At 40.8% G+C, this 13,957-nt stretch overlaps 1 protein-coding gene across 6 annotated transcripts in view; it reads left to right on the top strand.

Annotated features, from left to right (window-relative positions):
- PPARG (peroxisome proliferator activated receptor gamma) overlaps positions 1–13,957 on the top strand; it is a 198,799-nt gene that overhangs the window by 52,497 nt on the left and 132,345 nt on the right. The window contains exons 1-2 of one of the 6 annotated variants that reach the window (XM_074404768.1): positions 4,288–4,377; positions 11,908–13,948. The exons of 1 other annotated variant lie outside the window; for it this stretch is intronic. The gene's annotated coding sequence lies outside the window, so the exon portion shown is untranslated. 4 more of the 6 variants (XM_039478922.2, XM_074404769.1, XM_003927048.3 and 1 more) reach the window with 4 other exon arrangements.

Here is a 13,957-nt window from a genome sequence, read left to right as displayed (position 1 = left end):
GAAGGTCACTTGAGCCCTGAAGTTCAAGACCAGCCCAGGCAACATAGTGAGACCCTAACTTAAATAAATATAAATAATTTTCTAAAAATGTAAAAAGACAACTTACAGCCTGGGAGAAAATATTGGCAAATCATGTATCTGCTAAGAGACTTGTATATAGAATATATAAATAAATAACTCTTACAAAGCAATAATAGAAAGAAAAATAATCCAATTTAAAAAAACAGGCAAAGGATTTAAGTAGACTTTTCTTCAAAAAAGATAAATGGGCAATGAACACATGAAAAGATGCTCAACATGATAGTCACTAGAGCAATGCAAATCAAAACCATGAGATACCAGCCCGGGCAACATAGTGAGACCCCGTCTCTTCAAAAGAACACAAAAATTAGCTGGGTGTGGTGGCATGCACCTCTAGTCCCAGTCACTTTGGAGGCTGAAGTGGGAAGATTGCTTTAGCCTAGAAATTTGAATCTGCAGTGAACTATGACTGCACCATGCACTCCAGCCTGAGTGACAAAGCAAGACCCTGTCTCAAAATAAAACCCCATGAAATATCATTTCATATCCTTTAAGTTGGCTAAAATAAAAAGGACTATAACAAGTATTGACAAGGATGTGGAAAAACTGGAACCCTGACACATTGCTACTGGGATTGTAAAATGGTTTGGCCACTTTGGAAAACAGACTGACAGTTCCTCAAAAACACCGAGTTAACTTATGATCCTGCAATTCTGCCCCTAGGTATATACTAAAGAGAGATGAAAATATATGTCCACAAGTAACCTTGCACATAAATGCTCACAGCAGCATTATCATACTAGCCCATAAAAGCAGAAACAACGTAAATATTCATCAATTCATCGATGAATAAACATAATGTGGTTATATCCATATAATGGAATATTAACCATAAAAAGGAATGAAATACGAATACAAGCTATAACATGGATGAGCCTCACAAATATTATGCTAAGTGAAAGAAGAAAGTCACAAAGGACTTCATATTCTATGATTCCATTTATATGAATTGTCCAGAATAGGTAAATCTAGAGAGAGAGAAAATCTCTGTCTCTACCTAAGATTGGTGGAATGACTGTTAATGGAGAGGAGGTTCCTTTTTGGAGGGATAAAAATGTTCTAACATTAGATTTGGTGATGATGGCACAACTCTGTCAATAAACTAAAACTCATTGAATTGTACATTTTATTTTATTTATTTTTATTTATTTATTTTTGAGATGGAGTCTTGCTCTATTACCCAGGCTGGAGTGCAGTGACGCAATCTCGGCTCATTGTAACCTCCACCTCCCAGGTTCAAGTAATTCTACTGCCTCAGCCTGCTCAGTAGCTGGGATTACAGGCGTGTGCCACTACGCCTGGCTAATTTTTGTATTTCTTAGTAGAGAAAAACAAAAAGAGAAAGTAAAAAGTGGTTTCACCATGTTGGCCAGGCTGGTCTCAAACTCCTAGCCTCAAGTGATCCACCTGCCTCGGCCTCCCAAAATGCTGGGATTACAGGTGTGAGCTGCCTTACCTGGCCTGAATTGCACATTTTACTTGAATGGTATTTAAATTTTACATTATATTAATTAGTCTTCAATAAAGCTGTAATTTTATAAAGCAGGCTGGGCGCAGTGGCTCATGCCTGTAATCCCAGCACTTTGGTAAGCTGAGGCAGGAGGATCACTTGAACCCAGGAGTTTCAGACTAGTCTGGGCAACATATCAAGACCCCGTCACTACTAAAAATAAAAATAAAAATTGGCCAGGCGTGGTGGTGTGCACCTGTAGGCCCAGTTACTTGGGAGCCTGGGGTGGAAGGATCCCTTAAGCCCAGGAAGTCGAGGCTGAAGTGAGCTGTGATTGCGCCACAGCATTCCAGCCTGGGCTACACAGCAACAACATGTCTCATAAAAAGAAGAAAGAAAGAAAAGGAAAAGAAAGGAAGAAAGAAAACAAACCAGATTGGAACTCTGGAATGAACAAGAAGTAGGAGGCACACAGCACTTCAGCCTGAGTGTAGACGTGTATCCACGTCAACCTACCTAAATCACAGGCCAAGAAATGGCCTTTCAGTGGTCACATGGTCTTCTTTGAGATCCCTGTAAGATCTGTGGCTCTTAGTGTCTAATCTTAGGGGTTGGGGAGAAAGAAATGAATATATTGATTTAAGCTCTGAATCTTTTCCCTTGTGATACCCATCCTCACAAAACTTTGCTTTAACCACAAAGACCTTCTGTACCAGAGGGGCAATAACTACAATGAAGCTAGGAAGGACTGGGCAGCACCCCAGCACATAACCCATAAGCTTCCTGAAGTCAGGGGCTTCAAGCATTGCTGCCTTCCCAAAGAGGGTCGGTCCTAGAACAGGATGCTCCGGAAATAAGACTGGAAAAAGGGAAAGAGGGGCCTCAAGTCCAGGAGACCAGCGGCTTTCTGAACTCGCACCTGCCAACCTGCTTTGGACAGGTTATGATGGAGAACGTGGCAGGAAAAGAAACGGTTACTATCTACCCAACACATAAAAAACTTTCTCATGCCCACGTCCCCACTCCATCTTCACCCATGTGTCTGAGTCCCTCGGTGTCAGAAACACTGATAAGAAATTTATGAAATTCTGTTAATGAGTTTAAGAAACGCTTTTAATGATTAAAACTCAATGGCTCTGTGAATAATCTCACGTAACTCACAAATGCAGGGAACTCTGAAAGTGCGAAGCACCACCGGGTCAGAAGAGAAAACCAAGGGATCCGAAAATATGCTTTAAATTTTTCTTAAAATGTTACCGGAAAGAACATCTTGGGAAGACAGGCTGGCCGGCGGCCGCGAAGGGCAAGCCACTCTCGCCGAGATGGAGCCCCACACCTCGGCTCTCCCCAGACCAGCCCTGGCCCCGGGCATGCCCCTAAGCTTCGGGTCCCTCGTCGGAAATGGGTCCCTTTCTGGGCCGCTTCCCAGCGTTGGTGGCGAGGAGCAAACGACACCAGGTAGCTGGCGCGGGGCACGGAGTGGACGCCGGAGAGTCGGTGGCTCCCGCTGCCGGCCCTACTGTGCGCCGACGGCGGCCGAGCCCGGGCGGCTCCCTCCGCGCCGCGCGCCGCCGCCCCCGCCCCCGCCCGGAGCCCGCCCCCAGCTCCCAGCCCTGGCTCGGCCCGGCCCGGCCACGGGCAGGCGGGGCCCACCGCACTCGGAGCCCGAGCCCGAGCCGCAGCTGCCGCCTGGGGCGCTCTGGTCGGCCGCGCAGACACCGGAGAGGGGCGCCACGCCGCCGCGGCCGCAGGTCAGAGTCCGGGTGCCCGCGACGCTCGGGACCGGCTGCTGGCGGGACTGGGGACACACAGGGAGGGGGCGCGCGGAGGGCCGGGGCCGAGTCAGAGGGAACGGAACTGACTGGGTCCCCGACGGATGAGGGCTGGGGAGAAGGGGTCTCGGCTGAGGGGACCGAGGTTGAGGCGGGGTCTTGGTCCGGGAGGACCCGGACTGACGGGTCGCGGGTCGCCGGGTGAAGGAGTCCTGGGCTGAGAGGGTCGCGTCCACTGGCGCGCGCACCGGGGGCAGAGGGCGCGGGCAGCGCGCGAGGCGCGGAGACAGGGAGCCGCGGTCGGTGCCGACTCGACTGGGCTGGAGCCGGTGAGTCCCGGCTTCCAGGACAGTCCCCCTCGGGAGAGCGCCAGGTGGGCGCGGAGCCGGGGGCGTAGGGTCCTCCGCGTCCCCGGCGGAGGTGCGCAGGCGTCGGGAGCAGCTTCGGTGAACTTTGGCGCTGAGTGTCCGGAATCAGAGAAGCGCAGATCCGCGAGCGTCTGTCCCGAGGCCGCGCGGCGCCCCTGCTGACGGGGAGATCCGGTTCGCTCTCCAGAGCCCAGAGCCCAGGGGCCACCGCCGCGTGGAGACCGCCGGGCCGTTCAGCGAGGGGCGCGCTTGGGGCTGTCCAGCCTTGGTGCGCTGACGCGTGGTGCTGGCCCTGCGCCCAGCGGTGGGGCTGGGCACCGGGACTGGGTTCCTCCGTGCGGCCGCGGATGGAGCGCGCAGCGTCGACCCCCAGCCGCACTCGCGGGGTTAGAAAGGCGAAGTCCCTGCGTTGTGGGCTCCTGCACTTGCCAGGCGCTGACCACTGCTCTTGGGACCCTAAGGGAAGTAGAGGCAGCAGAGGGTAACAGAAATCTCAGGTCCCTCGGTGTTGATGGACGGTGGGTGTGTAGTCGTGGTACTTCACGCCTCGGTGTTTGGGGCGGAGCCTAAGGTAAGGAGTCAGAAACGGGGAGTAACCGAGCTGCGGCTTTTATATAAGGTCAGTGGTAGGTAAGGAAGGGGCCTTTACCTCTGCTGGTGACCAGAAGCCTGCATTTCTGAATTCTCCTTAATTCCCATTACTTAGGTGAGTCGGCTCACTATCACTACATTTTGTTGGCATGTGTTGGTGATAAATCCGAAATCTGCAAAATTATTATATTATTCTTTTATCATTACTATTTTGCAGTGCTCTTGTTTTCTAAGAAGAATCCAATTCACTTGGGTCTTAGGCTAACGGTTGTAAAAATAGTGTCATTATTATAAAAGAAATCAAGTTAAAAATAGTCGTCCGTCATGAAGAAACTAGTTTTTCTTCTTTTCCTTGCAAGATTAAGGACAAAATGTAAAATTTATTTGTGTAAATTATCATTTGGATATAAAACCAGACAAAGTGACAAACTGAGTTGTATGATACCTATTCCTGGAAAAACTCTGATTTTGAAGTGCATTATTTTAACCCCAACTGTTTCCATTATTCATGAGACAAATTGTTAACTGGAGTTACTAAGAGAACAATGAATAACGTACCCTTTAAAAGGACCTGGGCAAATCTTCGACAGGTTTCAGGTGCTTTATGCGGCCTTTCCGTCTGTAACTAAGTGATAGATTGCTGACTGAGAACAGAACCAACTGATGGTGCTCGATGATTTAGAAAACCTTTCTAGTATAGGGACTGGCATAGACATTCTTTGTGGCTTTTCTCTTAAATACCTTTCACTCTTAGGGAAGTTTGACAGAAAACACTCATAGATGCTACTAGTTAGCATTTGGAGTAATATATCACAGCATGCCGTTCAAGTTTTAAAGTAATTTTTGTGTAGTATATTTTCAGTCAAATTCGCTTTAGAATCAAATTCAGTACCATAATATTCACTTTAATATACGAAATTTTAAAGCTAATGTCTCATTAGCCAAAAAGTGAAGTGTGTTACAAAACTATCCATTTTTGTATTCTTGTGTACTTAACAGAATTTTTCTTCCTGATTAAATTATATGATATTTGATAGTTAACTTGCTGATAATTATGTCGTAGATTAAAAGATCTTTGAATCAACTGGTGGCCATCTCAATCTTTTAAAACTTACTTGAAGAAAAAAAAGCACGAATGATGCTTTTTTAAAAAAATCAAAAACTTTTTCATATTTACAAGTTTATTTCTAGTTCTTAAACAATAACTGCTTTAAAACCATGGCATCAGTGAGGAATGAAGTTTTGTAGGATCCCAGGCTGAAGACTTTTAGACGTTGTTTTCCGGTTCCTTTACATTAAAAAGAATATGATCTCTTTTTAAAATTAAAACTGCAATGTCCACCAGCATCATATTCTTTATTAAGCTCCAGTGCTTTGAAAATATTTTTGCGATTGCTATTTCTAGTGATAAAATATAATATTTTCTTTGAAGGGACTAGTTTCCTAAATGCTCATTTTTTCATATGTTTCAGAACTACTTAAAAAAATTCTAGATTATGCCTTAAAAATTGCAATATTAATTTCTAAATTACTATGACATTTAAAATGTATATAGGAAAAAAGTGTGACATGAGGAATATGAATTAGAAATGGATTACTAATGGTCATAGCGAATTGTTTTTAATCAGTGCTGTATAAATATAAACAAATTCTTATTTTCTCTCTTCTGTAATCGACAATAAGGATGTTTGCCACTAACCTTAATTATCAAGATAATTATGTTTGTGAAAGCTGTGTAAAAGTCACTACTGTGGAACATATACAAGTATTAATACATTTCATTTAGTTTTCAGATTATGAAATGGTTAAGAGGCTTTCATGAAGTAGGAAAATATGTTAAATGATATTTTCTGAATGTTTTACACATTCTGGCCCACAGTTTTGCTCCTTTCCTGGCGTCTATATATTCCCAATGCGTAGAAAAGAGTTGATCGTTCTAATTGTGGGTATCTTTCTGCTGGATTCATTGTCATTTGGACTTGGAAGTACAATGTGTCATTAGGTGTGGCAAATGAACTGGAAGAAGTTTTTGGTCTCATAGGATTTCACTAAATAAATATTAGCTGTAGAGGATTTTTAAAAACTCACTAATAGAGAAAACTTGGTTAAGTCACTAGTCTGTAAGTGTAAACACGTGTCCCCCAAAGCTGAATTTCTCACTTGCTTTTCTTATTTTTCCTAGTAGACCTCCATGTTCACTATTGCTTACTCTCTCTCAGCATCCAAAAGGAACAAAAAACGCAGTGATTTTAATTTCGCACAAAGTTAAAACTGATCTAATTTGACTCCATAAAAGAATAGTAAGAGTTGTGAACCACCATCTTGCAAGTGTAGATATCCCCAGCGTTTCAATTTCAATTAGTTTCATAGCATTCTAGATCAAAAATTTAGATTTAAGGTATTTGAAATCTTCCTGGAAGTTCTTATTTACTGTTTACGTTTTCTGACAATACAGAGGTAGATTAGGGGAATTATACAGTATATGTTTTAAAGCTGTTATTTAACTAAAATGTCATGTTTTAAATTTTATTTAATGCATTTACAGTAGGTTCTTGGAAGGAAATCTATTCAAATACAATAGGCCATGTTTTGAGGAAAACTTTTGTAGATGTTTAGATAATATATATCACCAATAATAGTGTGTATCTAAATTATTTTATAAAAACAGATTTACATATTTTTAATATTTCTCTTCAACAATAAGTACACATCAATATTTTAATACTGAGAGTTTAATTCAGAGTAGAACTGTTTACATTTTCAACTGTTTCAATTATTATAGCTTGGGCAAGTCCCGTATCCTTTCTAACTCTCAATTTCGTCATCTTTGAAATGGGGAAAGTGCTGCAGTTATTATTGCTTGCTTTTTTGGTATGATTTTAAGGCTTTGTGAATAAACCTATGTGTCGTAAATGATGTGAATTTAATTGAGCTGATATTCTAAAGAGAATCTTCATGGATATCTATGTCATAGCTAATTCTTTTACTAATGTTAATAGTTCACCCTAGTTCAAACCTTTATAACTTTGAGATTATTGTTAAGATTGAAGATAATAATTCTCATGTGGTGATCAATTTATAAACTGTTTCTGGGAATATTTTATTATCATTCAATTTAAAATTGTATTTTCCATTCCTTGATGACTTTGGACAAAAATTGGCATAGTAATTACTTTTATTACAGCTTTGTGAGTCCTGTATAGACCCTCTTATGTTAATATTGTATATCCGATGCATCTGGAAGGCACAGATTGTGTGCTTTTATTTGATGAAGCTCTAGCCTTTTTGTAATTTTATGGCACACCTTGTGAATTCTTAACGTGTATTTCCCAGGAGCAAGTTTGTTTTATATTGAGGCCTAGGATCCATCAAATCAGAAGACAGTTTAATGTCAGAACTTAAAAGACTAAATTGTAACTTGTGCTTGTCATTAAAAATGGGTCTTTTTCAACAAGCACTCACCAAAAAATAGTGTTTTGGTGGCTTGAAAAGTTCAGATGCTTCCTAATAACCCACTTGTTTACTAGTAGAGAGTAAGTGGAAAAACATAATTGCGCACCATCCAAATAATACATTTTAAATTCTTCATATGAATTGTTGATTCATATTATTGTGAAGTGTTCCTGCTTAAGAAAGTAAGGGACTTGGACTGCATATATCAAAGAGGAGACCTCTGGAGCAGTGTCTGAGTGATGAGAAGAGGCCAGTAACAGCACACGGAGTGACAGGGTGCAGAGGCTTCTGTGCGTGGGACCGGGGGCTCAGGATTGTTGGGGAGGACTTCTCCCACCCTCCCTGGCCTCAGACTGCACAGTGGCCTGGCAAACCGCTCTGCCTACTGCAGTGTGACGCTCCAAAGTCCAAGTAGGGACTTCACTAAAAGGATGCGGAGGCAAAGGCAAAGAAAGGCTCAGGCTGGTGCGTGTATTGGGGCTGACTGTCCCCGTCGGGGTATGGGGAGCCACATTACCCTCCACTGCCTAAATCCTACAGTCTAGGCTTTTTCAGAGGCATTGCTGTACCTTCAACTGTTCCAGTAGCCAGGTCGTTCTCAACTTGAAAATCTTTTGTGAGCCAGTGCAATGAATTTTTTTCCTACTGCGATTTTTTAAATATAAAGGAATCAATTGGAATCAAATCCATTAAGTGGAGATTTTAAACCTTCCAGTCGGGATTTAAACTAGGTCAAGTAAGTTCATTTCAGTTGGATTCAATATCTGTTTAGGAAGCATTTTTATTCCACTTCATTGATTTTAGAAAATAAATTTATTGCGTGGTTTTAACTATGTCACTATTTAAAAAATCACTTTAATTTGTGGACTCATCTGGGAGAATTGTAATGTGTGGGTAAGAAGTATTGAGACAAATTATCTGACCTTCCGAGAAGAGTTCAGATTAGCATAAATGTGGGATGAGAAGTCCTTCACAGTTTGCCACAGATAGAGAGAAGGTAGATATGAGGGAGGTAGAGAAAAAGGGAAATACCCTGAGCAGGAGTGTAACAGATCTGTGTGTGCTCAACTCCCACAATCAGCAGATTGCATGATTACTGTGTATACTCTTAAAATGTAAAGTTGGTTTCTAAGAATTTACCCTGTTTCTTGGTGACATCATAGGACGTCTCAGTTTGCTACTTAGCACTGTTATTCTCTCTGGCTCTATGCTAAAGGAGATAATCTGGGAAAGAGAATGGAAAGAGGTTACTTTCTCATCCTGTATGTTTAAGGAATAAGTTTTCCTTTATAGCGAAGGCAATGGGGAGACGTAACTGTCAGACTGTTCAAGTGCAATGATGAAGTTCTGGAAGGAACTTCCCAACCTTGACCACACCCCTCTGGCTGTCATTCACTTCTTAAAATGTCTGTCATTTGAAAGTTTAGAGTCTACTTTTAAAATGCCAAAGTTCCGGGCGGGCGCGGTGGCTCAGGCCTGTAATCCCAGCACTTTGGGAGGCCGAGGTGGGTGGATCACGAGATCGAGAGATGGAGACCATCCTGGTCAACATGGTGGTCAACCCCATCTCTACTAAAAATACAAAAAATTAGCTGGGCATGGTGGTGGGTGCCTGTAATCCCAGCTACTCAGGAGGCTGAGGCAGGAGAATTGCCAGAACCCAGCAGGCGGAGGTTGCGGTGAGTTGAGATCGCACCATTGCACTCCAGCCTGGACAAGAACGAAACTCCGTCTAAAAAAAAAAAAAAAAAAAAAAAAAAAGCCAAAGTTCCTAGCAGGATTAGTTCACTAAACCACTACCAGCAAAAATTTGAAAGGCTAGTTTCTTGTTTCCTTATTACCTGAAAACAAGGCCTTTCAGGAGTAGAAAACAGATTTGGAATTTGAAAGAGGGTATTAGGAGAGGGAAAAATAAAATGCATGTCTCAGTTCCCTCATGAGCCAGACACTGTGAAACAAAATAGGAAAATAACCATTTAGAGTAGCAGTGATAGGAAAAGATATATTTACCCATCATTTTTTTCTCTTAGTCAAGACAAGTCTCAGATCTTCCTTGAACCAGTTTTTGATCTAAAACAGTTGTTCTGAAACATTAATTAACCTAAGAAATGTTATCACAGTTTAAGATAGGAGCTAGTAGTATCTTAACGTAATTAAACATCTGAATATTTCCACTTCGTTATACCTTGCATTTCCTCTGTGATGTTAAACAGATTATGTGGTCTCTTCATGAGTCAACTCTTCCAGGCTTTAAAAGTAGCTTCCTAATAGATTGAAATGAGAGGAACTTTTCAATCACTTCAGAAAATAATGTGCCAAAGTAGTATAAATAATGCTTAATTCTTTCGTAGATCCACAGATCATAAAATGTCATACATGCTTAATTATATTTTTGCTGAAAATAGTGTGGCAAGTTAGTTCATCTCTGTTAGATGCAAACAGAAACCTGGTAGCCACCTCAAAAGCAAGGTCATAATTCTGTGCATCAGCCAATAGGTGGTATTTAGCAGTTAGGTATGGGCTACCCTCGTGCCTCGTGACTAATCACATTGCTTACTCATCATGCATTTTTTTACAAAGTCTTGCTAAAGTCTATGAATCTAAAACAGAGAATCCCGAAGTCTTCCTACTGTTACTCTTTTTTGTCAGTTGATAATTACCTGTGTAAGCAAACTTTTGACTGCACCTAGAAAAGCACCTATATAAATTCTTTCTTCTGTTTTATATGGTGGATAGTCTATAAAGTAGAACAAACATAAGAATAATGTCAATATAAATGAAGTAGAAACTTCAAAAGTCATTTACATTTGTCAGTATAATGTGGAAGAGTGAGGAAAATACCCAGGCATTTGGCAATGTAGGATTACTACATATTTTCCTAAAGAATTTGGAACTGATTAGAAGCATCCTGATTTTATTTAAAAACAGTATAATGTATTTTTAAACTTTGTTTTCAAGGATCTTAAAAAAATTTTTTTTTTTGAGTTGGAGTTTCAGTCTTGTTGCCCAGGCTGGAGTGCAGTGGTGCCATCTTGGCTCACTGCAGCGTCCGCCTCCTAGGTTCAGGCGATTCTCCTGCCTTAGCCTCTCGAGTAGCTGGGATTATAGGCGCCCACTACCATGGCCAGCTAATTTTTGTATTTTTATTAGAGATAGGGATTTACCATGTTAGCCAGGCTGGTCTTGAACTCCTGACCTCAGGTGATCCGCCTGCCTTGGCCTCCCAAAGTGCTGGGATTACAGACGTGAGCCACCGTGCCCGGCCAAGAAGGCTCAAATTTGGTGACTTTTAGGACGAGAGCAGTTTTATGTCTACAAAAATCTAGCTATCAGTTTCTTGAATGCCAGTACTGACTGGATTCTCTTCATCTTGCTATCTCTAGCATATAGCACAATGCTTAGTAGGCACTCAAATATTTTAAAATGAAGAAAGAGCCAGTCGTGGTGGTGCATGCCTGTAATCCCAGCACTTTGGGAGGCCAAGACAGGCGGATCACTTGAGATCAGGAGTTCGAGACCAGCCTGACCAACATGGCAGAACCCTGTCTCTACTAAAAATACAAAAATTAGCCAGACATGGTGGCACATGCCTGTAATCCTAGCCACTTGGGTGGCTGAGACAGGAGAATTGCTTGAACCCAGGAGGCAGAGGTTGCAGTGAGCCAAGAAGAGCATGCCACCACACTCCATCCTGGGCGACAGAGCAAGACTCTGTCTCAAAAAAACAAAAACAAAATCGAAAAAGGAAAAAAAAAATTAGTCTAAGGCAGTGGTTCTCAAAATGTGGTCCTGGCATCATCAGTATCCTCTGGCAGCTTATTAGAAATGCAGTTTCTTGGACTACATGTCCAATCCCAGACCTGGGGTGGGCCTAGCAATCTGTGTTTTAGGGACTCTGCTTTATATGCTCTTTGGGAACTCTTGGTCCAAGATGATTCTTGCACCTCACCTGATAGTGTAGGGCCCATTTGTCAATGTGCTTTGAATGATTTCTAGTAGGCCTTACCCTTGCTTATAGTGAAGTGCTTTGCCCTATCTCTCTACATTCATAGAATCTCTTGGAACCATCCTATAAAACTACCCCCACTGGCTTATTATTTTTTACTTAGAAAAGCTCAGTGTGTCAATAAGCTTTTGTTGAGAGAGGCTAGCTGGCTCACTAATTAGACCTTGCAACACTGGTTCTTTTTAGCTTAGCATGGCTGCTTAGGAATCCTGAGTCTTCGCGTCAAAGACTACAACTTCAAAGAATGGATTTTATAAAATCACAGAGGATGATCGGCCCTAGAGGACTGGTTCATGTTAAACAGATTTACAAGATATGGGTTTGTAAACCTCAATTCCAGTTTAATACTAGTAGAAAATATTCCCTTCTGTGATTGTTGATGATAGTTTTTTTTTTAATTTTAAAATTCTATAATGAAGAGATTTGTACTTCTATATGTATGATGTCATAAGATTTAGTTCAGACCACTTAGAAGGCATTGGGCAATATCTTGCACATTCTGATACTGTACTCCCACTTTTGGGACTTTTTCCAAAGGGCTGGAGGATATAGGAAAACCATATACACAAAGAGTTTCATAAAAGCATTGTTATAAGAACCCATATTTGGGAGTAACTTAAATATTCAACAGTAGGGAAATTGTTAAGTAAATTATGGTATAATCCATAGGTAAAATATTATACAATTATAATGACAGTTTAGAAACTACTTGCAATCCTGAAAAATATTTTATTAAAAGGTAGAATAAGAGATTTATTGATTGGAACCTTACAAAATGTATGTATAAGAAAAAGTCTGGAAGAGAATATACAAACGTGATAGTAGTTATGTTAAAGTAGTGAGATATGGAAGCCTTTTTATTTGTTTTTATATTTTTCTCTCTCCCAAAGTTTATTCAGTAATATAAAATTACTTCTATAATTAAAAGCATACAATGATAGCTTTTTTTTTTCCTTTTTGGTGTGTCTATGATTCTGATCAGTAAAGATCAAGGCAGTACATGATTTTTTTTCTATTATACCCCAAATTTATTTCATACTAAATTTTATTTCACATATTGGACTTCCCTGTACTTTTTATTTGCCTAGTCTCTATTTGGCATGGAGAAAGAAACCCATCTCTGCCATGGCCTCTTAATGTTCTCAGCCATACTATTTTTTTTTTAAATTTTGTTTATTTTTAAAAATTTGTTCAATTTTGTTGATTTGTTTGGGTCCACTATCTACTTGATCTTTAGTACCTAACTGGCACATAGAGCTTTTAAAAAATGGCTTCCATTTAAAAAAAAATTTTAAAGCCCTTCTTTCTGGATTTTTTCCTATTAAATTTCTTTTTTTCTGAAATTGAATGACCTCATGATAGAGTTATCCAGTTTTCTAGCTCCTGACAGAATGTTGCACTTATTATCATAAATAGCAGCTGAGGCAGAGTGATGAAAAGGTAAACTTCAGTTACAAATGGTCATTATGAGCCCTTGATATAATTTGCGATAACAATTTTAAAAATATAAATAAATGTAAAACAGCAAGTGAGTAGAGGTTTCCCAGAATCAGTGTGAACAATGTGAACAGTGTATATATTTATGCAAAGACACACACACACACACACACACACACACACACACAAACACAAACAGTAATAGCCTTTGAATGAATTCTTTTTTCATCTTTTCTGTTGCATTTTTCTAGAAATTCCAGAGGAGAGTTAAGTGGTTTTGCCTTTGACGTCGGTTACAGATTACATTTTTCTCGTCACTTTCTTTGGGACTTCTTTTGTGAACCTTGCAGCATGTTGTAGAATAATCTTTAAGTTTTAAAAGCTTTTTAGAAATTTCTTATCAATGTTATTAAATATTTCTTCCGTATGCCTCCCCAGTTTTAAATGATTTCATCTGTAATGATAAGCCAGGACAAACTTCAGCTAACAATATTTAGATTATGGGTCTTAGAATTTGTTTATGAATAAAACAAACTCTATGTGATGATACCTTTAGAGAATAGATCTACTGAGACCGATTCATTTTTATTTTTATTTTTTTATTTTTGTGTTTATTTCATTGACTGATTGATTGATTGATTGATTGAGACAGGGTCTCACCCTGTCACCCAGGCTGGAGTGCAGTGGCATCATCACAGCTCACTGCAGCCTCGACTTCCTGGGCTTAAGTGATCCTCCCACCTCAGCCTCCTGAGTAGCTGGAACTACAGGCATGAGCCACTGCGCCCAGGTAACTTTT

This window comes from Saimiri boliviensis, chromosome 8, assembly GCF_048565385.1.
Source record: "Saimiri boliviensis isolate mSaiBol1 chromosome 8, mSaiBol1.pri, whole genome shotgun sequence".
NCBI classification, from domain to species: Eukaryota; Metazoa; Chordata; class Mammalia; order Primates; family Cebidae; genus Saimiri; species Saimiri boliviensis.
The sequence above is the reverse complement of the archived record's forward strand: the minus strand, read 5'-3'. Positions and strand labels throughout refer to the sequence as shown.